Raw genomic sequence first — 27,226 nt, forward strand, 5'->3', positions numbered from 1 at the left:
GATGGAAGCTGCCTTGAGCCCTTTGTAGGAAAAAGGCAGGATATAAATCGAAAAATAAATAAATAAATAAATAAAAATAAACTTGAACTTCAGCAAACCTCTGACTAGGGATAGACCAATTTGGCAGTTGCAACTCCTCTCAAAATTCTCTTACATCCCTAATGTTGGCCAGCCAGTCCTTAACCACATACTTTCACTGGCTGCCAAAAGCAGTAAAACTAAGTGGTTGGACAAAAATCTGTGGATTTTTAGCATTTAGCAAACTGTCACAATTGTGTAGGCTTTGTCCAACATAGGCATGTTTCATGAGTATTTCTGGGATCAAAAAACAAAAAAACTACACGGCTAGATGTCTTGTAAGGCTTTCTCATTCTCACAGATGAATCGTGTTTTCCAAGAGAGAGAACCTAAGTGTGCACATATTCCTTTGAACCTACCTTTTTTATTCTACTGAAGAAAACCACCAAAGCAGGCCAAGATAATTATCTCCACAGTTCAGCTACTAGGCCATTTTTAGTCGAGCCTCCTGATTATTTCAGGCATCATTTATTCTTGATTGATGGCTGAACAAGCTTTCAAAGTGGGGTGGGGGAAGGCTGGCAGCCTTAACGCAAGCTAACTCAGACCTTCTGCCTCAAAGTGCCTCCTTTTTTCCACCACTTTCACACAAGTAGGTACCCTTTTTTTCAAGTAAAAGATACCTAATTCTCCTCATTTTTCATCAACAAAAAGCGTTTTTTGAACCTGAAGCTACTTGCATTCAGTGGTATATTCAACTGATGAAATAGAAATAACTGTCATATATATCTGTCCTATAAGAAGTGGGATATTAACAAAATGTGGGGTGGAGTTCTCCTGATAATGGTGCCAACCAGCTGTCATCGTCCAGGAGTCTGACCAGTCATCCTCGGGAGGAGAAGCTCCTGAGTAAATAATAGTTCAGGGAGAAGAATTGGTTACAGAAAGGCATCCCAAAGTTTCGGCATCCAAAGATGCCTAGTTCTCCAGGAAGGTCCCAGAGACCCATCCCTTCCTCAGCATCTGGAGAAGGTTGCATTGCTGTCCTTGAACTCTGAGGACACCAGCTATGAATTCACCAACACAATATAGCCACCCCAACTTCTTTGCACTCTGAGCCTGCAGACCTTTGGAAGTGAGAAGAAATCGGTACAAAATAACAATTTTAGTGGAGCATAATGCACAATATGAATTTATTTTATTTTCAATATTAATATACTGCTCTACAGACAATACAATATCCAAGTGGTGAAGGACAGAGGAAGAGGGAATGACCACAACAACTACTAATAAGATTCACAATACAGAATTTAAGGCTTAAAATAAGCTTGTACATTCCCTGGGAATCAGGGATCTACAGGCAGAAAGTTCCATAGAGAGGCAACCAATATTTTGAAGGATCTAAGCCCAAGTAGACCACAGACAGACTGTACGGAATCATAATGTATGCCATTGGGAATGACTCCTCTGATCAACTCAACTAGTAAGGGAAGAGTGCTCTTTCAGATAGTCCATAGCTTGGGAACTGAGAGAAGAAATGCATTCCTTCTCATGATCAGGAAACAGTAGAGTTGGAAGGGACTGAGAAGCCCATTGGATCCAACTCCCTGATCTAAACCATCCCTCTCAGATGGAGGTCCAGTTGCATCTTCACTACCTCTAGTATGGGAGAGTCCACAACCTCGCTGGGTCCTTGGTTCCATTGCCATATTCTAACAGTCTAGCCCACTTATCCATCAGTAGAACTGAGCTGACCTATATCTTTTGCACTAATGTGAGGCTCAGAATGTAGCTATTGATCAGATTTCACACATTTCCGAGTGTTTCAACACATTGTGGGTTAAAAATAAATAAATAAGCATGTTAAAATACAAATAGATAAGATAGATTTAGAAATGTGTGCCTTGAGAGAAGATATATTTAAAACATGCACTCTTTCTGGAGACATTTAAAAACATGAATTTAACTGCACAGTTTCCTTCATTTTTTTAAAATTGTATATTAATGCAGAAACATGGCAAATTGAACTTGAGGGTGAAGTGGAATAGAAATTGAGGGATCCATCCATCTGATTGGGTCTCCCTAGTCCAGCCACCCTAAATACAACACCACAGTTTTGAATGCAAGGACTAAATTCAATAATTTTGTTTCTTGCCATCCCACATCCAATAGGATTTTGCAGGAAGAATAGATAAGAAGTGCTTGCTCCGGAGTTGCCCACCACAGCAATAAATCATAATTAAAAACCACAGAAACAAGATGGAATAGAATGACAGAGATGCAGAACCTAGTGATGCAACCATGTCACATAAATGGCTTGCTTCATTACCTGGGGCCATAAAGAGGGTGGGAATGACAGAATAAAATATAACGACAGCTGCAGCTGTTATCATAAACAGAAAGAGTCAGCTCTTTCATTAGAAAAAGAAGTCACATTATGCTTTTGAACTTAGGATGCTGTGGGTCTTTGCTGAATGTGAGTCATTATTGTGGTTTATGGGTGCCATTTCATGGCATCCTCTATTAGGTGATTAGCCTGCCCTTTGTTAAGGCAGAATTAGGTTATCGTCCCCACAGCATTCCAGTCCAAGATATTGCTGTCTGCAGCAATCTATGGGCATGGTTCACCCAGAGTTAAACACTCTAAGTCCCGTGCACGTGCTCAAGTCTCACCATCCCTGCATCTCAACAGTGGGAAAACATACAGTGGAGAAGGCTGGTGCTTCTTAGTATAGGGCAGTTTTCCCAGTCCACCACTCTCCTGATGTTTAGGACCACATCTGCCAGCTTTCCTGACCATTGACCATGCTGGTTGAGGCTGATGGGTACAGTTCAAAACATCTGGAGGGCAACAGGAAGGAGAAAGTGGTGCATGGCATGAGGACAAGAGGGTATGAAATGAGCAGAAAGAAATGCAACATTTAAGGCTGAGATTTGAATCTGGCTTCTGACCATATGTCTTTTTTAATAGGCATCACAATATCACAGTGCATGTTTCCCAGTTTTTATTTTCAAGTTCAAACAAACTTTCTTCCTGCTTGAATTTCTTTCCTTATTAGATATGTATTCTTCCAATGTACTTTGCACTGATATTTCAGCCTCAAAATGGCAGGGTGGGGAAGAGCAAGGATCCCTCCGTATATTTCCAGAGCTTGCTCTCTCTCTCCCTCTCTCTCTCTGTCTGTCTCTGTCTGTCTCTGTCTGTCTGTCTCTCTCTCTGTGTGTGTGTGTGTGTGTGTGTCCAGCTACATAACGTTTTGGGTTTCAATCCTAGTTGGGTATATTCAAAAACCTATTCCTTCAATTCAACCATTTCTTTTCCTTACTGGCTTTTTCAGGCATACACTGCCTCTACAATTTACAATGGCTCTACCACTCAGCAGGATAGTGATCCACGTAAAGAGTCCTTTATAAAGCACTTGACTCTTCTCCCTTCACTGAACTGAAGAGGATAGGCAGCTTGCAATCAAGAATTCCTAATATCTCAGTTTTGTAGTGTGCAAATCATGTGACTTGTGCCGAATGCATCAAGGTCTCTATCCATGCGGAGCAGTGGGAGCGATCCATATCCATGCTTGGTGCATCCCATCCTAGATGAACACCTGTTACAGCAAGATTTCAACCTGCCTCACAAATAGTCAAGTACAACCAGTGGGGTCCTGATCCATTCTAAAATTTTCACAGCCTTTACATTGCATCATGGACCCTTGTACATCTTGCTTTCCAGCATGGAAACCCACAGTTCACCCACACAGAGAATGCTTGGAAATCGAATTTCAACAGCCATCACAGCATCACCAGCTAAGTCTAAGCATGGTTAAGTCCCAAAGGGTCATTGGTGCATATACCACTTCATAGTTCAATAAAGTCACAAGACAAAGAAATAGCATTTAAGCAAAGATCACTTATTTGAACTGCTCCTTAACACCACCACCCCACTCTGCTCACTCGTCAGAGAGACTAGGTGTCATTCGACTGGCTCCCCTATCCCTGAATTGTTTCCAAATTGGTCATTATAACACCAAAACTTTCAGAACTGGTGCCTCTCCCCTCCAGTTCTTTACTTTCTCCATTTTCCAGCTAGCATGACTGGCTGAGAATGCCTGGTGCTGCCGGACTGTTTTCTGTCTACGCACACATCAGATTACATCCATATTCTTTTTGTGTCATGCCTTTTACAGTTCAAGCTTGCGGGCAGGGACTTTGCCTTTAACCTGTATACAGTGCATTCCTGCATGAGTGTATTCAGAACTGAGTTACAGGAGTACCTGAGAGCAGGACTAAAGCTGCAAATTTTAAGAAGGAGAAGAAGCCTGAGTTCAGAATGATCAAATTTTCTCTGGCTCAGAGCATTCATGAAGAGCTCACATCTTTTTTGCATTGTCTATGTGTCTTTTTCTTCCCATATACTTCTCAGACTCTTTATTGCAAAGCAGTCTTGGCAACTGCTGAAATCATATGATTTGTTCCCATTCGCAAAACTGACATAGGAGTTAACATCTTCCCAATTATACATTTGCAGTTAAGATTTCTAGTGCTGGCTCCCCAAATGCACAAGCATTTAGATACCCTCCCAAATAATTTTCAAAACCCCATTCACATAAATACAACAACACTAGCATGGAGAAAAAGATGAGAAATCAAAATGTCACAATAAAAAAAATCAAAGCAGTAATATAACATAATGCATTGCTTCTGAAGGGCAAGGCAATGTAACAAGCACACTTATAAAGTTGCCCATTGTAAGCACTATTCTAAGCAAATAGTACTTTCCCACAGTGAAGACTAAATTATTCAGTGTGAATCTTTGAAACATAATAGTTACTGTGATCATTTTCACAGGAATAAAATAAATCTTCATTTTCTCAAACTGAATGAATGTTAAACAAATAGAAATATCCCCTTTTCATCTCAAAAGGAGTAACATTAACATTTAAATTAAAAAGAAATTAGACTAAAAGTCCACAGCCTAAGAATGGAAAAGATACAATGTAGGAAATGTGATATATGAAGCAGCAAAGCATTCTATGTTACGGCAAGTTAAGGATGTTTTATAGGAGCATCTCCCATTCTGTGGTTCCCTGAAACTCCCAAAGGAAGCTTGCAGTATCTTACACCAATCACAACAAGACAAGAAGAAAATAGGACCGTTGATAGCCCAAGAGGGTCCTGCTTGCTAAAACGTTCCCCTACTATAACAAAACACAGATGTTGTCTCAGCAGGGAACCAAGGTCAACAGAGGCATTCCATAGGCTGACAAGCCCTGTAGTGTCATCAGCTCCTAGAGAAGTTGCCTGCATTATTAAAGGGCCTATGGCTGATTTTGCAGGTACAGATTTCTCTGTGGCTGGGAAGACAGAGGTTTTGCTGAGGACTCATTCCCTGGACTAGTGAGTAATGACACAGTTGCAGCCTCTGTTGGCAAATATACCAACATCATCCTCATCAGAATCCTTTACTGTACATCAGAAAGTCCAAAAGAAAGCAGTCACCATACCGCGCATGTACAGATTCACATATGTGGTACCACATATCCAGGAGTGATCCAGTGTGAGAAATTTGTTCAGCCAGATTTTTCATATGAACTTACCAAATTTACACACCTGAGCCAATCAGCAAGCCAAGACCAAGTAGTGTTGCAAAATTCTACTTTTCCAGGTTTGGTGGTAGAATTTACCAGGGAAAAATTCACAAAAGTGTGACTATTTTTGTAAAGTACATATTTTAGAGAAAAGGCCAAAAAGCACATTCTCTGGAAACTTATCCAAAAATTGAATGGAACATGAACATTGCACAATCTCAACAAGGAGACAAACTTATGATAACTATACAATCTTGTTCTTATTTATATTTGAGGCTGTGCATCTCTAGCCCCTCATTTCACCACTCACTAATATGGTGGAGAATTTTAAGAGGCACAGCAGAGGGAGAGCGACATTTTACTTCTGAGTGAGCCTTTTCACCTTTGCTTGGATACTCAGGCTGGTAGAGGGAAGAAAGTGATTTTTCACTACCTTCCTTTTCACCCTGTGGCTTCCTGTGCTCTCCAGAAACCTGATTCAGAGGGTTAGGAGGGACTTTCTGGCCCATATGGGAGGTGGCATTGGGGGATGAAAAAACAGTGAAAACCACCTCTTTTCCTTGCCAGAGAGGGAGCCTCAGTTGTGCTGGAGCCAGTTTGATGAATGGAAGGCATTCTTGTGTTCCTTGATGGGTAACTCAGGGTCCAAACCACTATGTTGAATGGAGCTAAGTTTCCACCCTAAGAGGAAGAAATGTCCATCCACAGAAAAAGCCAGTATTCCATGTTATCCTGGCAATTCTACTGGATCTCTAATCCACAAGTTACTGGGGACCAAGCTGCAAATGGTTTTGGTCACACAGATTGGACTTACATAGGTGACCTAGAAACAAATAACTAGAAGTTTGGTATGTGTAAGGAAGTCAGGCCAGGTCCACCTGAGGGGAACTTTACCATTCTGCTCTGCTCTGCTCTCTGTTCTGCAACATGGCCGGGACAAAGAGCTTAAGCTTACTTCTACATGTCACAGTCCTTACCCTGCTCCCAGCCCCCCCCCCCCCCCGCAGAGTGCTGAGGTGGAGGGAATCAGCCATGCAAAGATAATTGTGTCTTATTTGGCCCCAAGCCATCCAGCCACCTGAAGAAAAGAGACAGCAGAATCACTTACCTGCAATACAGGCATGATGGAAGGATGCCCAACCAAAGGCATGAATTATGCGGAAATGTGGCAGGTAGCCTTTTCTGCGGATAGATACTCTGGGCACACAAAGGGAGTTTAACTTTTTTGAAATTTAAAGTTTGCACACTAACGAGTTAGAGTTGCACAGTACTGCTCTGGTTGCAGAGATAAGGATGCTTTCAGCGCCAGCGAGCCCCAGAAAGCACGAGGCCTTTCTTAAGAAAGCCTGCACACACACCCAGCCTCCCTTTGAGTCTCTCATGGGCCCAGGGACTGGGGGTGCATTTGAGCAGCCCTTCCTGCCTCCCTGCACTGTGCCTCAATTCCACTTGTATGTATTTGTTTCATTTCATGCCACCAAATAGCCAAAGCACCTTGAGGCAATTTATCACAGTGCCTAAAACAGGATTGAAATACAAAGATTTTATTCATTCAGTCATTAGATCTACAGTCTGCCTTTTTCCTTCCTGCAAGGAACTCAAGATGGTTTGCAGAATTCTCCTCTCCATTTTATCCGCACAACCCCCCTTTGAATAGGTTAAGCTGGTAATCACCCAGGGAGCTTCAGGGATTTGTGGGGACTAGTATCCAGATCTCCAGAGACCTAGTACAACACCAGAACCCCTGTGACACACTGGCCCTTGAACACATTTTTCCAAATGTGTGCATTGATTGTGTGCAGCTTTGGACTGTATGTATTCTCCTCTTATTGATTAAAGTTTTATCTATGTGCGCTTTTCAAAAATACTCATTTTTCAGTGATCTTTTTCAAATGTATGCAAATGTATATTTTCCAAATGTTATACATCCAACTGTATGCAATTTAATTTGTGGACTCCCTTTTTGGGGATCGACAAGTCATATTGCAAGAACAGAAATGTACAGCCTTCGGTTGCCAACTGCTCTTCATCCACATTCAGTCCAAAAGGTGTGAACTGGTAAACCCAGATAGCAAACAAATTTAAATAAATTCCTCCTGCATCCCTAATTTCACTTATACTGATTCAGCCTCTTCCTGGGAAAAATGTGCTGTGGACTTCAGTGGGGTTTAGTCCAGCCTGAGTGCACAGAATCAAGTTGCCATTCTACAAACCTTCTCCTCCAAATAAACTAGGAAGGAAGCAAAGAACTGAGTGAGGAATTCAACTGTTTCAGCACATACAGACAAATCCCTAAAATGAAAGTAATCATAGCATTTTGCAAGTAAGATAAGTAAAGTATTTTCCCAGTTAGACACTTAGGAGCTATGGCACCATATTTACTTTTTTGTTGATACCATAAACCCAAATCAAAGTCAAGTGTACTAATAATAGTCTCACTCTACTCTCTGCTACAAGAAAAAAATTGCATAATTACATAATTATGCTTGCTAAACATGAGACGGTAAGGTAGACAAATGCCATCTCTATGCAATACAACAGAGCTGTCTGCCTAGATAAAATTCAACCACCACCTACCATAAAGCAACTGTTCCTATTTCTTTGCAAAGTATTTTAACAGATACAAACTTAGAGGCCTCAGCACATGCAAAAACTCATGTTCAATGAAGCTGCCCCTTTGGGGTAAATTTCCAAGACTAGTTTCCAGGGCTAAATTCAGAAAATGGGGATATGCACAGTGTAATTTCAGGGCTGGTAGCACTGCTGGGCCACTGCTGAAATCCCACTTTGCTGGCCTGAGTTCCACTGACAATTCTTTGTTGAGTACCTAAAGAAAAGGATGTTCACAGGGGAGAAGGCAGGTCTTAAGACCCCCAAATCCCAAAGGATTGAGACAACAGTGACAATAGTAATCTATTTATATAATTAATCTATGAATTAATGGATTAATGCATGGTTCAAAAACAAGCTTTCAAGAACTTCCTAGTCCTGCAACAGTTCCTTGCCTACAGCACCACCGGGCTCAAAAAGACCTGTTTCCAAGCTGATTGCTTGCATTGCAAATGTATTAGGAGACAAATCTGCAACTTCTTGCTTCTCTACAAACAGAGTGATGCAAATTATAGGGAATTTTCCAATACCTTCTACTGAAATGGCTGAAGGGCATTTGCTGCAATCTTACCAAGGTAAGTGCTTTCTCAGTGGAAAGTTACTTCTGTCATCCAGATATTTCTCATAACTGTGTTGAAATGTTATCATTACATACCAGGGTGCAATGTTGGAATTTGTCACAGCAGTTAAATCTGGTTGAATGAAATTATCCTTCAATCTCCTCTAAAAACAAAAGTGATGTGTAATATGTCCCCCAGTGCGCAGGGGGTGGGCCAAGGTGGTTGATGCTGCTGTTCTTATAAGAATATCCCACAGGGAAAGGAAAATGCAAGCTAGACTGAAGTAGTCGCTTAGCTATCTTCCCAGATCTTCAAATTAATAACTTTCTTTCTTCCCTCGCTCCCTCCTTCCCTTCTTGTGTGGAGTTAAAAGGCAAAGGCTAAAGCACATTACCAAATAAAATCTAAGACTTAGCCTAAGACTCAACATTGCTCCTGATTTCTGAACCAAACCATTTTGCCATCCTCCAAAGAACCCAGGGTTCTCCAAAACCACTGCAATAGCATACAACAATGGAGTAATTCTGATGTATGATTTGATGTATATCAAACATGTAAATCATTTAGCCCACCTTTTATTTCTCTTTCTTCCAGGTCAGCTTTGACACAATTTGCCTTTAAAACAAAACAGATCTAAACAAGGTGTATCCTTCTTAGCACTCAATCATATTCAAAGCATGCACTTACCCACAGAATATTTTTATCACTCCAAGGCAGTGTGAGGATGTATGTGTAGAAAGGTGGAACAAATTATGAATGCCTCATACAGGCGACTTTTTAGACTCTAAGTGCATATCCAAAGGTCCCTTTTAGTCTCACTTGAAAGACTCACATTCTCATGTGAATACTGGAAGAGAATTAAGCTGCCTTAAGAATCATGTAATCCAAAATACTGAATTATCTTTTATAGCAAGTGTGTGTGTGGGAGGGAGGGAGGGAGACGAAAATCTATTTCTGATCTTTGACACTTGTACATGCAATCTGAGCTTCTACGGAACATTCTGCAGAATGTTACTGACCATTCCTCATTTCTTTCTCACATGTTGTTTACTGGTTCTTTAGACTCTATATTGACCCTCAAGTTTCATTTCTGCTTTTTAAGCAATTTTGCTCTTAAGATGTTAGAGTATGGAGAATTATATATGATTTGTAAAAACAAAAGAAAACCTATTTTCCTACTTGTGTACTATCATTATTCCACTATAACATGGTGCCACCTAGAGAATACACAGCCAAAATGCAGGAAAGGAAAAGCACTTTCTGGGGAAATAAGATTTCAATCCTATAAGAAAACCAAAAGTAGTTACAGTAGATGCATTGTTTGTGAATAAAAGTGTTACATTTCTGCATTACATTATAATTTTTAAAAAAGACCTTGTGACATCACTTTTAAATATGCATTGATGCAACATGCATTCTTAAGATACGTTCCTAAATTGTAGAGAACGTTCTGATCTCTCAAAATACCCATTCTAAAAAACATGTTTATACCTCTATATGTCTTTATTTGCTATATTATATATAATATATATTATATAATATATAGCATGTTGATACCTCTATTATTTGCTATATTATATATATATATAATATACTGTGTGTGTGTATATATATTAAATATATATATATGTTAAATCTATATATTTAATTTAATATAAATTAAATAAATATATAATATATGTATTTAATTGCTGGGAGCAATTAACAGCAAAATAAGAAGGGGACGGCAGAGGATGAGGTGGCTGGATGTAGTCACTGAAGTAGTTGGTGTGAGCTTAAGTGGACTCCCAGAGATGGTGGAGGACAGGAGGGCCTGGAGGACTGTTGTCCATGGGGTTGCAATGGGTCAGACACGACTTCACGACTAACAACAACAACAACATGTCTTTCTTTCTTTCTTTCTTTCTTTCTTTCTTTCTTTCTTTCTTTCTTTCTTTCTTTTTTAACCAATAACTGTAGAAAGATGCACAAAGCCAGAAGAAAAACAATGTTTGAATCCATGTATTAGTCCAGGAGCCTTGCATCAGGCCAGTTTATACAAGAATTTGCAAAGAAACAACTCCTCAGACACCCTGTACATGTGTGTTTCTGTGTTAGAAGAACAGGGCAGAATGAGATATAATAGCAAATTACATTCCTTTTTGGAAATATCTTGTAAACTCATACAGGAAATGCATTGGAATCATTTCCCTTCTCTGCCCCCAAGTTTTATTTTTCAAGCTGCTATTAAACTCCATTTCACTTTTTTAGGCTAACCTTCCTAAATTCTGGATCGATTGCTGATTGCTGATTGCTGATGATTGTCTGATTGAATGATTGATTTTGGCCTGTCTTTGCTTATGTAAGAAAAACCTCCAGGCCATTGTTCATCTCAGAACCTCATACAAATGGACTGACCATTTATTTATTTAGGACGCTTCTATGCCGCCCCATTCGCCGAAGCCTCGGGGCGGCTCACAACAACAAATAAATAATCACAATATAAAAACAATATGATTTGAGTCGACCATCCCAGTATGACATTTTTTGTTACCCTGTGCGTTACTAAACAGTTTATTGTGCTGGAATGCAGGTACAGGTCTTGGCACCTGCAGCCACCCCAGTGGCTTCAGCTGCGTTCCCCTCATTTCCAAGGGATTTAAGAAGGGGAAAGGACTGCCAGGGCTCATCCTTCAATCCTTCCTTTGTATCGAAGGAGGGATGGCTGCCCACATGAGCTGGCAAATTCCTCCACAAGCAACTTGGCGGAAATGTCCCTTACTTTTCTCTGACTTGACTCATTTGTCCCATGCATGTAAATCCACCTCCACCCTGTTCACCATCAGGGAGCAGTCCTAGTCCCACAGTCACCGAAGCATAAAAGATCCTGATACAACACAGCTGCTGAAGAACAATTTATGGCTCAGGCTGCGGAGATGCCATCCGTCTCCAGTCATCATTACAGTGAAACAAAGCCTGTTTGGACAGCGCGACTCACTCTGCACATCCCAAATTTGCTCCGGGCTCTGCCCACTGAGCAGCTTCTTTTGGGGAGGGAGAACTAAAACCAGACACTGGAAACTAGTTATGCAGCAGAATTTTATTACTGCGTGTAACTTTGCCTGCAGATGGATGGAGCTCCTCACCATAAGTTGACCTGCTTCATTTGTGCATTCTGGTTTCTCCACACCCAACCTCTCTCCTTTTCTCTTCCCACCAGATCAACAAAGGGGCCCCTAAGAGCAATATGTTATTATGTTAAAGCTGGCCAGACAGGACTGAATTTCAGGACTGTGAAACAAAGAGGATACTGTAAAGGTTCTTAGCAAGAATATCCATCAAGTCAATGAACTAGCTAATTTGGGACTGAGTACGGCTTATGCTAGGAGCTGATCCCAGCTGAATCCCCTTCCATACTTCCCACCAAACTGAGTTAGCTCCATCCTCAGGGAGGTTCCCACTGCTTATGGGGCAGATGGCTGAAACACTGGATGCTAATCTTGGCACATATTAAGGCACATCCTTCCCTTCTGGCCCTCCCTGTTCCATAGGGTTTTCCTGCACTTGAGCCAGAAGTGGCCTAACCAGCTCCTTGGTTTACCTCAAAGCTCATTGGCCTTACCCTCTCAGCTAAGAATCACTTCCCACTTCTTGCAGTTCAGATTCAGAGAATGCAATATCCACTTTGGGATGCTGTGTTTTGGGAGAAGCAGGCCCAGGCCTTACACATTCTACAAGCCCTGCTTCCTAAAGCTATCTATCAGCATCTTGTTGTCCACAACAGGCAGAACTAACTAGGGCTTCAGTCTGGTCCATCAGGAGTCATCTTATGTTTCTACTACTAAAAGGAGCTGGCTTTGCACAGGATGGACCAGCCCTTTGGTCACTGCAGCAAAGCCTTCAAACGTACACAGCTTTCAAGAGTTAGACACATCGTGTCCATCCCACCAGAATGAAACCATGGCCACTGCTATCCTAAACATGGCTCCTGCTATGTTGCGCCCCAATAGGCTCGCTCGCAAGCAAGAGATCTCTCCATCGTTTTCCCTTGAGATCTGAACCACAGCATGTGGGGTGAGCAAACCTATCATAACTTAAGCAGTAAGTGAATGGAGTGCTTTACACTTGAAACAAGACATAGAAACATAGAAACAGAGCGAGTCAGAAGGGGTCTCCCAGGCCATCTAGTCTGACCCCTGGGAGACTGTTGGGAGCAAGAAGTTCTCGCGGACTGCTGGCTGCATTCCACATGCATCTGAATTGGAATGAGAAAATAATTACCATGTGATTGGGGAGGATGGGCTAGGTCAAGATTCTGAGATGACGTGGGTGGTTGTGATTATCTCAAGGCCAGGTGCTTCACCAAGCCAGGCAGATCCTGGAAATGGCCAAGATTTGCAGATATACAAGATGAGGAATCCTCTGGGGAAGGCTACCATTTCCCCCACTGCTCTTAACCCCATGTTGAGGTGTCAACTGAGGCAGGAGGCCCAAGAGAACAATCAGCAAGTGGAGAGGAGGCAAGGTCATCTTCAGAAAGCCCTCGCAAGGGACTGGGACCTAGGCATGTTCATAAGGAGAGTCCCTGAAGAGAGTTCCTATATACTAGACTGAATTCAACAAACCATGCTGAGAAACTCACTTTGGCTGTTTCCTGCTTTTTGGGCTATAAAGAACACTTGGCCAGGGATGAGGTCTGTGGCTTTTGACTGTTCGAATGAGTAACTATGGCTCGCTGCACTGCTGATATTCTTGTACAAAGCAGGGGTGGGGGTAGGGCAGTATCCAGGAGCTCAAATTTTAAGCAGAAAGACATGAGATACTTGGTTTTCCTCTACCAGCCTTGACATTCTTGACAGATACTTAGCTATTTAGTTCCACAAAACTGCAACCACAGCCACAATTACCTGCATATTTTTCACCAATAAAACATGTTTTACCTTGTGACCATACAAAAAGCTGGGGAAAAAACTAAATACCAGAGCAACTCTAACTTTATAGACAACTATTTACTATGCTGGAAATCTAGCAAATGCATATTTCAGAACAAAAAAGCCCATGCTTTGAATGTCTGCGCGTCCTTTCATTGACTGACTTTTTATATTCATCTTTGTTGTTGAGGAGCTGCAAGTTAATTATTTTTCCTTCCTAAAATTGCTCAAAGTAACTCTTTCTCTCTCTTTCTCTCTGTCTGTCTCAGAAGCAGAATACATATGGCTGTTTCTGAGCCTTTTCCTGCCCGCCCACCTACTGGAACAGCTGCTGTGATGTTGTGGAATGTCCACAGATTTCAACAATTTGTGTATTTGATTAAAGCAGAGAAATTTGGCTTACAGTCAGATTCATAGGATCATAGGCTCATAGAATTATAGAGCTGGAAGTGCCCAGATGGTCATCGGGTCCATCAGGACTCCAAGTTGCACCATCTCTCTCAGATGGTTGTGCAGTTGCATCTTGAATGCCTCTAGTGTGGGAAAGCCCACAACCTCCCCGGGTCATTGGTTCCATTGTCCTACTGCTCCTGATACTGAGTCAGAATCTGGCTTCCTGTAACATTAGCCCATTGTTCCATGCCCTGCACTCTGGGATGATCAAGAAGAGATCCTGCCTTCCTCTTTGAGACAGGCTTTCAAATAATTGAAGAGAGCTATCAGATTTCCTTTAGTCTTCACTTTTGAAGCTGAACATGTCCAGTTCTTTCAACCTTTCCTCATAGACTTGGCTTCCAGTCTCTTGTTGCCTTCCTCTAAACCCTTTCCAGTTTGTCTGCATCTTCCTTAAGCTGCAGTGCCCAGAACAGGACCCAGTACTCCAGCTAAGGCCTAACCAGTGCTGAATAAAGGGAAACTTGAACTTCATATGATTTGAAAGTGATACTCCTATTAATGTAGCCCAAAATAGCCTGGCTCTTTTTGTAGCCATATCACACTGTTGACTCATATTCAATTTGTGATCAATAACAATTCATAGATTCATAGAGTTATAGAATAGTCTCGTCAAAGCCATTGGGTGGAACCACCTGCTAGCGCAAGATGCCAAGTCACACCTTCCCACTCAGGTGATTGTCCAGTCTTGCCTTGAATGTCTAGTGTGCCTACAATCAATCTTCTTTCTTTGTAGCCTGGCCTTCCTTCTACCTCCTTTACATGTCCTGCCCCCCCGCATCATCTCAAAGCTTGTTGTGAAACCACATGGGCTTCTTCTGCTGTCTTTTACCATTGGTATGTAATTGTGCCTTTAAAATTTTCTGCCTCCCTGCCTATCTTTTTAAAATTCTTACTCATTTTGGACTCCTTCTCTCATTAGAGTCACTTGCCATGATACTTTACTTATCATTGTTCTGAGAATATTAAAATTGGATTTCCTAAAATCCAGGGTACACGTTTGGCTACATTTTGCTTTTGCTTCCTTCAGACTCAACAATTTAAGCATCACATGGTCACTTTCACCCAGAGTTCCTGCAGCTGCTGCTGTGTCCGCTAGGTTGGTTAGCGTCAAGTCAAGGATAGTTGTTCCTCTTTATTCTTCCTCCACTTTCCGTTGGAATATGTCCCACATCAAAATATTAAGTTATGTCAAATGTATAAAATACAGCCACAATTTGTACAAATTGCTGATTTATTTATGCAAATTGAATAAAACAGGGCTGCAGTTTGCATACATCGCATACATATTTTATGAGGATTGCATACATTCTAGTCATCATTTGCACTAAATTGTGGCCAGATATGTGTGCAAATTTCCCTACATTTAAACAAATCCAATTACAGCCCACTTTAAAAGCAGAGGACAGCATGCTGGTTCGACCCAAGTCGGTACAAGCCGGTATGAGTTCTGAGTTGATAGGCCAGAATCCAGCTGACTGAGCTGATCCGCCAAATGCTGATCCCTTTTCCAGCTGGATTTCTAACACATCTCCATGGCAGGTACGATGGGTGTGAGCCCTGTGCCCATCCATTCATACATTGTACGAACCACATGGAGAGGCTAAAGTGCAGCAAGAATGCCAGGCAAGTGCTTAAACGCTGCTTTTCATACATCATAAAATCGATTTTGTTGGTAGGGATGGGATGAGAAGCAAGGGATTCTCAGTAGTTGATTGCATTTTCTAGAATTCTTTTCCCAGTGACTCCTGCAGCAACCTAAACATATTAGAATTTGCAAAGAATTTCAAGATCTTCCATTAGAAGGGAAACATGTGTAGCTTTTTGCCAGATGTGATTTTGTACATACTGTTTTCAATTGTAACTCTTTTGTATAGCAAGAGTTGTATAGCAACTCTTTTCCTGGTTTTGATTTTTTGGTAAAAAATCAACATATGATGAGATACATGATAGTGGTGTGTGGATTTGAACTAAGCAGAGAAAATGTTAGCTGCAGATATCAAGGTGAGGGTGCAGCCTATGAGGGTGCTGCCCATTAGAAGGATCCATCTGATCTCAGAGGCTTCCAGGAATCCAGTGTCCTGTCCAGCTGGTGAGATGGGAGGAGCAATGGAGGCACCTTTCACCTCTCCATCCTCCTTTTCATGTTTTCCTCTAGATCTGCCTCTGAACTCATTTCGGGTTTTCTCTTACATTTCCCTGCAAATTTTGTTAAAATTTGTATTATTTATTACAAGAATTCATTTACTGCTATATCTACGAAAAACCTATCAAGATGGTGCACAATAACGGAAAACCATACAATGGTAAAGTAATACAGACAAGAGCATTAAAATGGCAAAAAGAAGGAGTCAATCATCTTATGGTTCCTGAACAGCATCTGAGGGGCTACAGAATAATTCAGATTCCCAGCTCCAAAGATGGAGACAGAGCTCCATACTCTGAGCTCAAGTCTGCGAGCTCCAACTCTCTCCCTTTCCCCTCAGAACCTGCATGGAAAGAACCTTGCTGATTGTCTCTCAAAGGTCAGAAGAACAACCTCAGAAAGAACTAAAGGGCAGCATTTTTATGGGAGGAGGAGACTGGAGAGCCCAGGATACAATCTATCCTAGAGCCTCTTCAGCTTCCTTCTGTACCTCTTTGAAGCGCTTTGGCTAAATGGGCAATAAATAAATAAATATTTGTAAAGGGCTAAATAAAACATGCTATTTGTGTCCTTTCTAAAAGCCAACAGTCTGGGAACACATTCTTTAGTTTGGGAGCAAAGCAAAAATAAATGCATACATACATACATGGAAGTTATCTGATTTCTCACACGTTACTTCAATCTCCTCTAATACATTTGAATTTCACTTAATATGACAAGAAAAAAGCAATCTTTTTCTGGCAGATGTGGGAGATCAATAGCTATTTCCCAAAGTTTATGGCATAATTAAAATGTGGAACAGAAATAATTTTCTTCTCAACCCCTTGGGCTAAGGATAGAATTATTGACAAGTCAAAGTTATGTGATAACATTTATATTATGTTTATGAATGATACAAAGGAGTTTACAGCTCTTACATGTAATTTGGCAAGTTTAAAAACAACAAGGGGAAATTAGCTGCTGCATCAGCAAAAGAGCTATTTTGCTTTCTGATGTGTGCGTATCTGAGTATACGCACACGCCTAATGATAACAACTTTTCATTTCTTTTCCTGTGCATGCTGCAAGCTCTGAATATGAAGGAGCAGCCGGCCTTCCCCTGTTGTTTCTCCTATCAGCAGCTGCAGACTGGCCATTACTTAAAGATGTCATGGAAGCCCACTCAACCTTGGCTTAGCAATCAGCTACCAGTGCTTTTAAAGGTTGCTTCCAAGGAGAGGTGAGCTTTGCAGGCCACCTTCAACCTGCCCCAACCTGCTCTCACTCAGTTGAATGAATGGGCCAGACAAGGCCTTTCCACAACATCTAAGCCATTCTCTAGCCTCGGGGGGATAGTGAAGAAGGAAGCAGTAGCAGCATTTAGTTGCTGAGTCCTGCATATTTTCCAGTTGTACAATATCATTTACCAACAGATTGAGCTATCAGGAATCTTCTCACATTGTAGTACTCTCCTGTGGAGTACTTCAGTGATGAGCCAAACATGGGGAGCAGAAATTGATCTGAGCTATATAACTTTCATGAAGTTGGGAAGGTGGGAACCAGGGGAGATTTTCAACAGTCTAGAGAGGAGGAACATGTCATCCTGTCCTCCAAAGTGAGACTCCAACACCATTTCTCATTTAATATGAAAGTTAGAAAAACCATTGCATTGTCATGAATGTCTTCAGGGTACAAATTGGAATGGAAAACAAAACAGAAGGGGAAAAAGAGCTCAGCAACAGAGGGGAAGATGATGTGGAAATGGTCACTTGAAGGGAATGGGCAAGAGTTGATTCAGGAGGCACTGCTTGGCAGTGGTTCTGCTCCTACCTTGACGGCCGATTCCAGAAGGTGGTGCCGGGGGACTTTGGCTCTGTGCCATGGCAACTTCACCATGGAGTACTGCAGGGTTCCATTTTGTCCCCCTTGCTATTTAATATCTACATGAAACTGCTGGGAGAGGTCATCAGGAAGTCTGGACTGCTGATGACACCCAGCTCTACCTCTCTTTTTCAACTAACCCAGGTGAGGCAGTGGCTGTATTGAACCAGTGCCTGGCCGAGATAATAGGCTGGATGATGGCCAATAAACTGAAGCTCATTCCAGATAAGATGGAGGTTCTGTTGGTGGGTGATTTGAGCTCCTGGGTAGGTGACTTGGGCCTTGCCCTGGACGGGGTTGCACTCCCTCTGAAGGACAGGGTCTGCAGCTTTGGAGTGCTTCTTGTCCCGTAGCTGTCCTTGGAAGCCCAAGTGACAGTGGTGGCGAGGAGCGCTTTCCATCAGCTTCAGCTAATCTATCATCTGTGTCCCTACCTGGAGGAAGATTGCCTAGCAACAGTAGCACATGCATTGGTTACTTCCCGGAGGGATTTCTGTAACATGCTTTATGTGGGGCTGCCCTTGAAGACAGTCCGGATACTTCAGATGGTTCAAAATAGAGCTGCCAGGATGCTGTTGGGGACAGGGCATTATTCTCATATAACCCCAGTCCTCTATCAGCTCCATTGGCTTCCCATCAAAGTCCGGCCTCAATTCAAAGTGCTGGTTATTCCCTATAAAGCCCTAAATGGCTTGGGACCAGGATACCTAAAGGAACGCCTTCTTCCCTATTTGCCCTCATACCCCCTGAGATCGGCAACAGATTCCCTCCTCCAGGAACTCTCTGTGAAAGACGTTAGGAGACAGAGTACCTGGAGGAGGGCCTTCTCTGCAGTGGCACCCCGTCTATGGAATGCACTCCCCAGAGAGGTCTGCCTGGCGCCGTCATTATATGTCTTTTGGTGCCAGGTTAAGACCTTTTTATTTAATCAATATTTGTTGATTAAATTCTATATTGTTTTAATATAGAATTTCATTATTGTGTTTTATTAACTGCAGCCAGAGTGGGTCGTCAATTTATTTATGCTGTTAGCAGTCCAGAGACATTAGTAATTGGACGGCATACAAATTTTATAAATAACTAAATAGATGAAGGAAGGAAGGAAGGAAGGAAGGAAGGAAGGAAGGAAGGAAGGAAGGGCTGATGCTGCCTGCCAAATGTTATCTAGGCATAACATTTTTCCACAGACTAATTCTGTACTTCTCCTGCTTTCTTCCACCTGCCCCCTTCTCCCAGCCAAGCTTCAGAGAGGAGTGATGAGGTAAGCAACTATATGAATGTTGTACCTTCCCATTCTTCAAATTCATTTCCCTATACCAGTAATGCTTAACCTTTTTGGGCCATAGGAACATTTGAGAAACTCCTTGGTACCACTGCAAAATGATTCTCCTTTGCACTACAAATAAATTGTTCCAAGATGGAGAGAAATATCTGCACCTAATTTCGAACATCTAAAACCACAAAACAGTGCACTAGCTTTCAAGATCTGTATGATTTTTCCTAAGGTTTTATTTAAACAGTATTCCCACCACCCTTCCAAAAAAGGAATGCAAGAGAATTATTCTACTGATAAACAGCATGCAAAACATTGCATACAGAAGATACATATATCTTACATATATTATATATATATAATATAATATAAGATTACATACAGGAAATGTTTTGCAAAGTAACCAAGTCTGAATGTGTCCATTATGGTGTGAGTAGGCCCCATTTTGTCTCTTAAATGCCTGAGCAGGGCTTCTGGGAAACCCACCAATAGAGTACATTGGCAATATATTAGATCTCCTGTCTCTCTCATGTAAGGGCCTGGCAGACGGACAAGGACCTCTTATGACTTCTGAGCATCTCTCTACATATGAATGATGTGTTCACAGCAGACTGGACTGACCTCATAGGTTATGTGAAGCAATGTGGAGCTGTGTAGGGTCATAAGGCATCAAGAGGATGTGCAAAGGCAGCAGTGACCATATTTGACTAGAAAGCTCATAAAAGCTGAGTAACTTTCATATGGAAGCGATGAGAAAATATGTGAGCAGATCAGAAACTTGCCATGGGACTTCTCCTTTTGTTATTGAAAAGGGGTGTACAAATCTGATGATATTTTGGCTTGGGGCCTTTGGCTGAGATTTTAAAAAGCGTGTAAGTAAAAGTTTACAAGGTATCGTTATGCTTTGAAGCAGCAAACTGGAACAAAAAAAACACAATATTCTTGTAAAATTTTAATAGTATTCAGCCCACTGAAACTGGATCCTGTTCAATTGAAAGTCTACACCTGAGTCTTCAAAAGGAAAGAGTGAAACTAATGGATAAATTTAGCTGGCTGCAGGACTTTCTCACTCATTTTGATTCCAGAAAAAAACAGCTTTGGGGATTCAAGAAATTCAAGTCATGTAGCAACACAAATTTTATGTAGGACTGAGGTTTTCAGGGGAGACACACACTTTGGGCATAGAAGGTCCCACGTTTAATCTCCAACATCTCTAGGTAGGGCTGAAAAAGATGCCCTTTTAGAACATTTAAAGGTTCTCAACAGCCAAAGCAAAAAAAAAAAAAAACCAAAACAAAACATGAGTTAGATCACTTGGACATATTGGCTGTATCATGCAACATGATAAGTGATGTAGGTTGCAGGCCATGTTTTTGTCAGAATGGTTTGTTGTGTTGTCCAAATCCAGCCAGAAGTCAAAAACCAATATTTTCCCCACCAATCCTTCCAAGCGGAAGAAGATGAGAAGTTTCTAATGACACCCCAAAGATGAACTTCACCTTGGAAGAAAAAATGCAGGCATCTGGCATCAGAGAAGTATAACTGTGAGAAACCCCACAAGTGGAGGTGTTAGAACTAGTAACCTTTTGTGTTAACTGGCACAGTCCACTTCTACACAGTGAGAAACAAGCTGTCTTTCAGAGAGGCTTGGAATTCATTGCCGATATTTTCTCTGATGCTTCTAAACTCCCAGGATTCCCTGGGACGCATTGCTAGAACCATTCTACTATTTATCTCATGGAATTTGCATGTAAGACAAAAACAAGCCACATGGATAAGCAAATCCAAGGTACCGTTTGTGCAAGATGTTTCCATTGCAATCACTATAAAACACTTAAGAGGATAAAAATCACCCAGATGTACTTTCTTGCAGTAGTATGATGTTCAATATATAACTCAATATGGGGGGAAATCCATCAAAAATATTGGATTTTATGGATACAAAAGAAAGAAAGGCAGCCATTATCCAAATCTATTACATTCCCTGACCTTTTCTCATAATATTTTTTCTCATTATATTCATCTTGGAAAGGTGAATTATGTAGAGAAAATTTTCTGGAACAGCTTCCCCCTCCAGATTTTTAGACTTCACGTTCCATAAGCCCCAAAGCCAATATGTTGGGAGATGCAGTCCTGCTTTAGGCAATGTTAAATGGAGGCTGCATGCATCAGTTAGACCCCTGAGAAAGCTGCGAGGACTGGAGCTATTTTGGTAGACACTACAATTTTCCTGTGCTATCTCGGCACCCGGGGAGGCTGCATGGAAAAGTTTCTATCAAGCTATGCAAAAAACAAGCAAGCAGGCACTATTTTACCAATAGTGCAAAATTTACAGTTTGCAATTTTTGAATTCAAAAATTAGAAGCTTTTATAGATTTACAATTTTGAAGACTAAAAAGTATGTAAACATTTCTACAATTTGGTACACACAACTCTACGTATCCATTTTAAACTACTGTTGAGAAACCGGACAGTTACTCTATCACAAAGAGAATAAAACAATCCACTTGATTTTATGTTCTGTGGATGCATTTATAATACTCACATCTAACCCACTGGTTTCTATATGGCCAAAGTGGAGAGGGAAGATTATATCTATTGTCCCAAGACGCCGGTAATGGGACGGTATATAAAAGCTTTAAATAAATAAATAAATAAATAAATAAATAAATAAATAAATAAAATTGGACTCTACTTTTAGATCAGTACTGTTTATCAGTAGTTTGGCAAGGGTTTATGACTCCCAAGAGTCTTATAGTAGCAGTATCCAAAATCCCCCCTCACCCCCCAAAGCTCTCCAATAGGGTTGGGGTTAGGTCTGGGGGAAAGCATGTTTTGGGAACCTGTTTCTTAACCATCAGCACACAACACTATTTTACCCTTGGCGATGGTTACGGCCAGGGCTTATTTTGTCATAGAACGCACCGGAACAGCATTCCGGCACCTTTTTTCGACGGATTTTTCCATGTGATTTTGAATCGCCCTGTCGGGCATAGTAGGTCAGTGGCAAAATCATTAAAATAGTGCATGCGGGCTGCTTGTGTGTCCGCGCTGGTTGTGATGGCGCTGCTCGGCTTTCGGCGCTGCTCGGCTTGGGATCGGTTGTGTGGTTGTGCACTGAGTGCTTACTGCGGGTGGCGACCATTATGTTTCATTACGCAGTGTTGGTGCATAGAGTGACTGGCTACGTGCAAAAGGTAAATAATTTCTTTATTTTTAAAAAAGTTGGTGAATTGAAAATCTTTTTTTTAACTTTTAGTGTAAAAGTGTGACCCCAAATTTAAAAATGAAAAAAATTACTAATTACTTCTCACACCAATCCTGCTAATAAAAGATTAACAAGATGTGAGTTCTGGCACCTTTTTTTTTTTTTAACAAAAAAAGCACCGGTTACAGCCATCAGGGCTCTAATACAAATCATGGTAAGCCTGAGGTTGCCCTCCTGCTATAAAACAACCAAGCTGATGCTCACATTCGTCTACCATTGCACCAAGTAACCTTTTCCATACCAATTTGCTGCTACAATAGGTTAGCCATGGTTTTATCTCCCTCAGCTGGAGCCATGGCCTGGTTTACGCACACAGAAGATGGAGAAATGCCGGTGCAGGGCATAGTGGGAAATCAAAAGGAGGCGCCTAAGAAATCTTATGCTGCTTAGCAGAGAGGGCTGGAGTGATAATAAGCTTCCCTTTTTCTTTCTTTTCCTTTTTCTTCACTAGATGCCAAACTCCGTTCAGTTTCCTCTCTGCCTTCTCCTCTCTTCCTCCCATTCACTGCCCTGGAATGCAGCTGCCTTGAGCACAGGCTGGTTCTCAGGCACGCTATGCTACGAGCAATCAGGCAGGTACACCTGTGAATATTGGAAAAGCTCCCAAATCCAAATTAGCATGGAAGCCCCCAAATGGAAAGCGGGAGTTCTGTGGTTCTATTTCCAGCCCTTCACAGCTGACATGGTGTGCCACTTCGGGCAAAACAGTTAACCTTCCTGTACTTTAGTTTTCCCACCTGTAAAATCAATATTTTCAGGTTTCAGTATGATTTGTCAATTAGGCTGAGTTTGTTTCAGCCATGCCAGAACTGCAGCCTTGTGCCAGGCCTGCTCAACAAGCAGTTTGTGCAATCAAAGCAAATAGTGCATTTGTCATTAAATCCAAATTAAAAGCTTTAAATGATGCAAATGTGTATGCTAAGCAGAGGTTTTTAAGGTGCTCTGTGATGAAGGGGAAAATGCTTGTCCTCTGTTTCTGCACAACAGCCTGTCTCTTACACATGGTCAGAAATGTGTGCATGCATATTATTTAAAAGACAGATACCCAAACTTACAGGACTTCAGGGTAATATACCAGATCAAATTAAATCAAATAGCTAAACCATACATGATGCAATGAACACATGGAGAACATACTGAACTACATCATTTGGATCTAAACTCACCAGGTTCCAAAGGCTTGGGTATGTATAAAGCTTTTAAAGTTATTGGTTAAAAGCATTTTAAATACAGAATCAGTAAGCACACAGAGGGACAAGTCTTGCTGAAACAGAATCAAGATGGCTTTGGCAAAGGTAAAACCTTTCTCACTAACCATGCAGAGTTCATTGAGAGTATCAAGAAGCATGTGAATTGGGTTGATCTAAAAGACATTGTTTACTTGGACTTATGGACTTAGGTTTAGAGAACAGAAAGCAAGAAAGTAGGAATAAATGGCAATTTCTCCCAATTTAGGAATGTAACTAATGTGGCCCCACAAGGTTCTGTATTAGGACCAATGCTTTTAAACTTATTTATAATTAGGTTTAGGAGTTAATTAGGAGTAAGCATTAAGGGGCTAAGGTTGCTGATGGCAGCTAACTATTTAGGCTGTTGAAAGCACAAGGGCTGTGCTCCCGGCATCCCTCTTCTGCATCATGTGCAGCAGACTTTGTTCGTGCTACACATGAAGTTACCTCCCCCTTGCCCTGCTCCCCTTGCGATGCTCAACACCATCCTCACGTCCACACACTTCTGTCTTTTTTAAGCATTGACATGCAGTATTGATGCATATGGTGGTGTAATTGTACCACTCAAACTCTGCCTCTAAGTAGTATTAGAGAGAGGGAGAAGGCTTGAAGAACTCTTCTCAGAAATGGATTGAGCCAGGAGTTCCTCTATACTTTTCAGTAAGTGGCATTTTTAAAGGAATGCCATGGGGACTGGCCCATTCTTGAAATGGCTGACTCAGTGGTCCTGGCCAGTGGCAAAACATGTCTTTCCAAAAGGTGAACTAAAAGAGAAGTAACATGTCCATCTACCTATGCACATAGGTCTGAACACCAAAGCACAAAGCCACTCTCTGGAACCCAAACAGCGCGGGCATTGGAGGGCAGCACTTCACTTTGCAGAGAGCCAGCCACTCAGTTGAATAACATCAATAATACTTTAAAGATCAGACACCCAGCCTGCTGGGTGCCAAGAGAGGCCCTGTGTCCACCATGCTGGAGACACCAGCCTTGGGTAATGCAGGTCACCACAAAGCTTGGCAGTTTCCGGCTCCCACCTGCACGTCAAACAAGTTGCTGCATTGTTGGATGCAGCTGTAGAGGTGCCCTGTGACCATCTGCATGGCTGTTCTGATTCACCTCCTCCATTACTGCCTATCACAGCCACCAGTAGCAAAACTCTCTGGCTTCTACAGGGTGGCATCCATCACCTCCCCTGCCAAGGGATACTTACAACCCACCTATTTCATGTTGTAGTCAGGTCTTTTCTTAACAGAAAACACATGACCGAAAGTACATGATGCATGTCTTCCTACCCCATAGTAAGGAGTGACATGTTTGATTTCTCACTTCATCTTGGATGGTTTCTCCAGCATCGTAGGCCAGCTTCTACACCTTCAGTTCATTTGTGGACAAGAACTTATCAAAGTTCATGAATTTCTTCATGAATGGGACAAAAATCCCTTAAGATGTTAAAAAATAAATATGAGAGAAATCACAATTGAAATATTAGTTTACCCAGGGCTATGAACATGAGAGTTGGGGTTTAAATCTCAGTGTTTTCAACCATATTTGTGGTGCTCACTCAGCATTACCACCTCTCTTCTTCTGACAAGGTCCTAATTTTTAACCCCCCCCACCGCAAAAAAAAAAAAAAAAAAAAGAGATTCAATGAAACTGCCAGAACCATCCATCCATCTGCCTGTTTGTCCCTGCCTCATGCCAGAACTATCCAGTATTGTCTACTTTCATATGAATGGGCTTGGCAGTCCGGCAATGGTGTTTCACTTCACCTGCTCGCTACATTCCTTTAGATGGAGTGAACTGGAGATGTGAACTATCCTATTGAATGACAGTCTCTCCCCACAAGTCCAACAGCTCAGCAGAAAAAGGATGCCCCTTCCTTTCCTTGCAGCACAGAAGAGAAGGTATTCCCTGTCTGTATGATTGAGCCAAGAGAGTCTTTCCCTGACAAACAGCTAGGAAGCAGATAAGCCCTGGGGATTAATTAGAGAGCCCTTCATTTTCACAGTGGTAATTGTGAAATTAGCTCAGAGCAAGCCCATAACCTTTCAATATTTCACGAACGAATATAGGGAAATCCTTATTCTCAATAGGGAATTGGATCATTCCCTGAACTTGCCCACCCTCCTACCACCGATTTGATTACATGCTGCCAAAGGCTTTGTTCATTTATTCTGAAATAGCTTGTCACCTATGGTTATTTAACTCACTTATTTGTCATGGCACCTATCTTGGCATTGATCTTCTTGTGCATAGGTGTGCACACAGCTGAAAGAAAGAGCAATGGGATCTCTGCAAAAGGCAGTGCAGAACTGTTTACACTTTCTGCACTAATGGTGGATTGGGACTTAGAAACTTACACCCTTCTCCAATGTTGCAAAAAGCACACCAAAGTAAATTTAGAAAGGATCTGCATTTTAGAGAACACCTGCTTCAGAAGCATGATGTAAACACGCATTTAACCATACATTTACATGGGACATTTTGCCAAGTCTTTCCCTTAATAATCATAAATTAACATGGAAATGGAACAAAACAGATTTACAGGTGAACAAAATTCAAAAGTGGCCTGAACCAGAAACAGATTGAATTCTACCACATGCTCACAGATTAAACGAACAAACAAAATGCTCAAAAGTCCACACACTGCAGATTGATGGAAAGCCACTTCTGTGGGTTCACAGCCCTACATGATACTCAGCACCATGTAGCTCCCTCATTCCAAGCATCCGCCATGCTCAGCTTGGCTTTTGAACAAGCAGTCATGCCCATCAGTTACACTCAATGTGCAGACATCAGAGGAATGTTGGGAAGCCCTGTCTCACTGCCCTCTTCCTATTTGCATCAACAAGTGGCTGGAAGAGATTGCCCCAAACATTCCACGTGCACTCGATTAGATCACAATTCCCAGTGGATTTTATGGCTTTGCGCTTTGAGATCCAACCATGCTAAAAATGCGAGCTAAAATAATAAACAGATTACATTAGTAACCATGCTGCTGCTGCTGCTCGTGAAGATATTGACAAGAACAAACAAAGGACAAGTGCCCAGGTAAAGGAACGGGCAATAAATATGCACGCATTTGTGGTTTTGCAACTTCTGTAACATGGATCTTACTAGAGGTAAGTGCAAGCTGTTCATATTGCCAAAGTCTAACTGGGCAACCAAGCAAAGAACCCAGTGAGGATATTTTCATCACGTGGGTGTCATTCCCTTGTGCTGCAGAAACCTTGCAAAGGTGGCAAAGGACATGTGCTGAGATTGCTTCCATTGTTGTTATTGCCCAGATAGCACACTCCTAATTAGCCTTAATTT

This window comes from Varanus komodoensis, unplaced genomic scaffold (genome assembly GCF_004798865.1).
Source record: "Varanus komodoensis strain SLA01 unplaced genomic scaffold, ASM479886v1 scaffold28, whole genome shotgun sequence".
NCBI classification, from domain to species: Eukaryota; Metazoa; Chordata; class Lepidosauria; order Squamata; family Varanidae; genus Varanus; species Varanus komodoensis.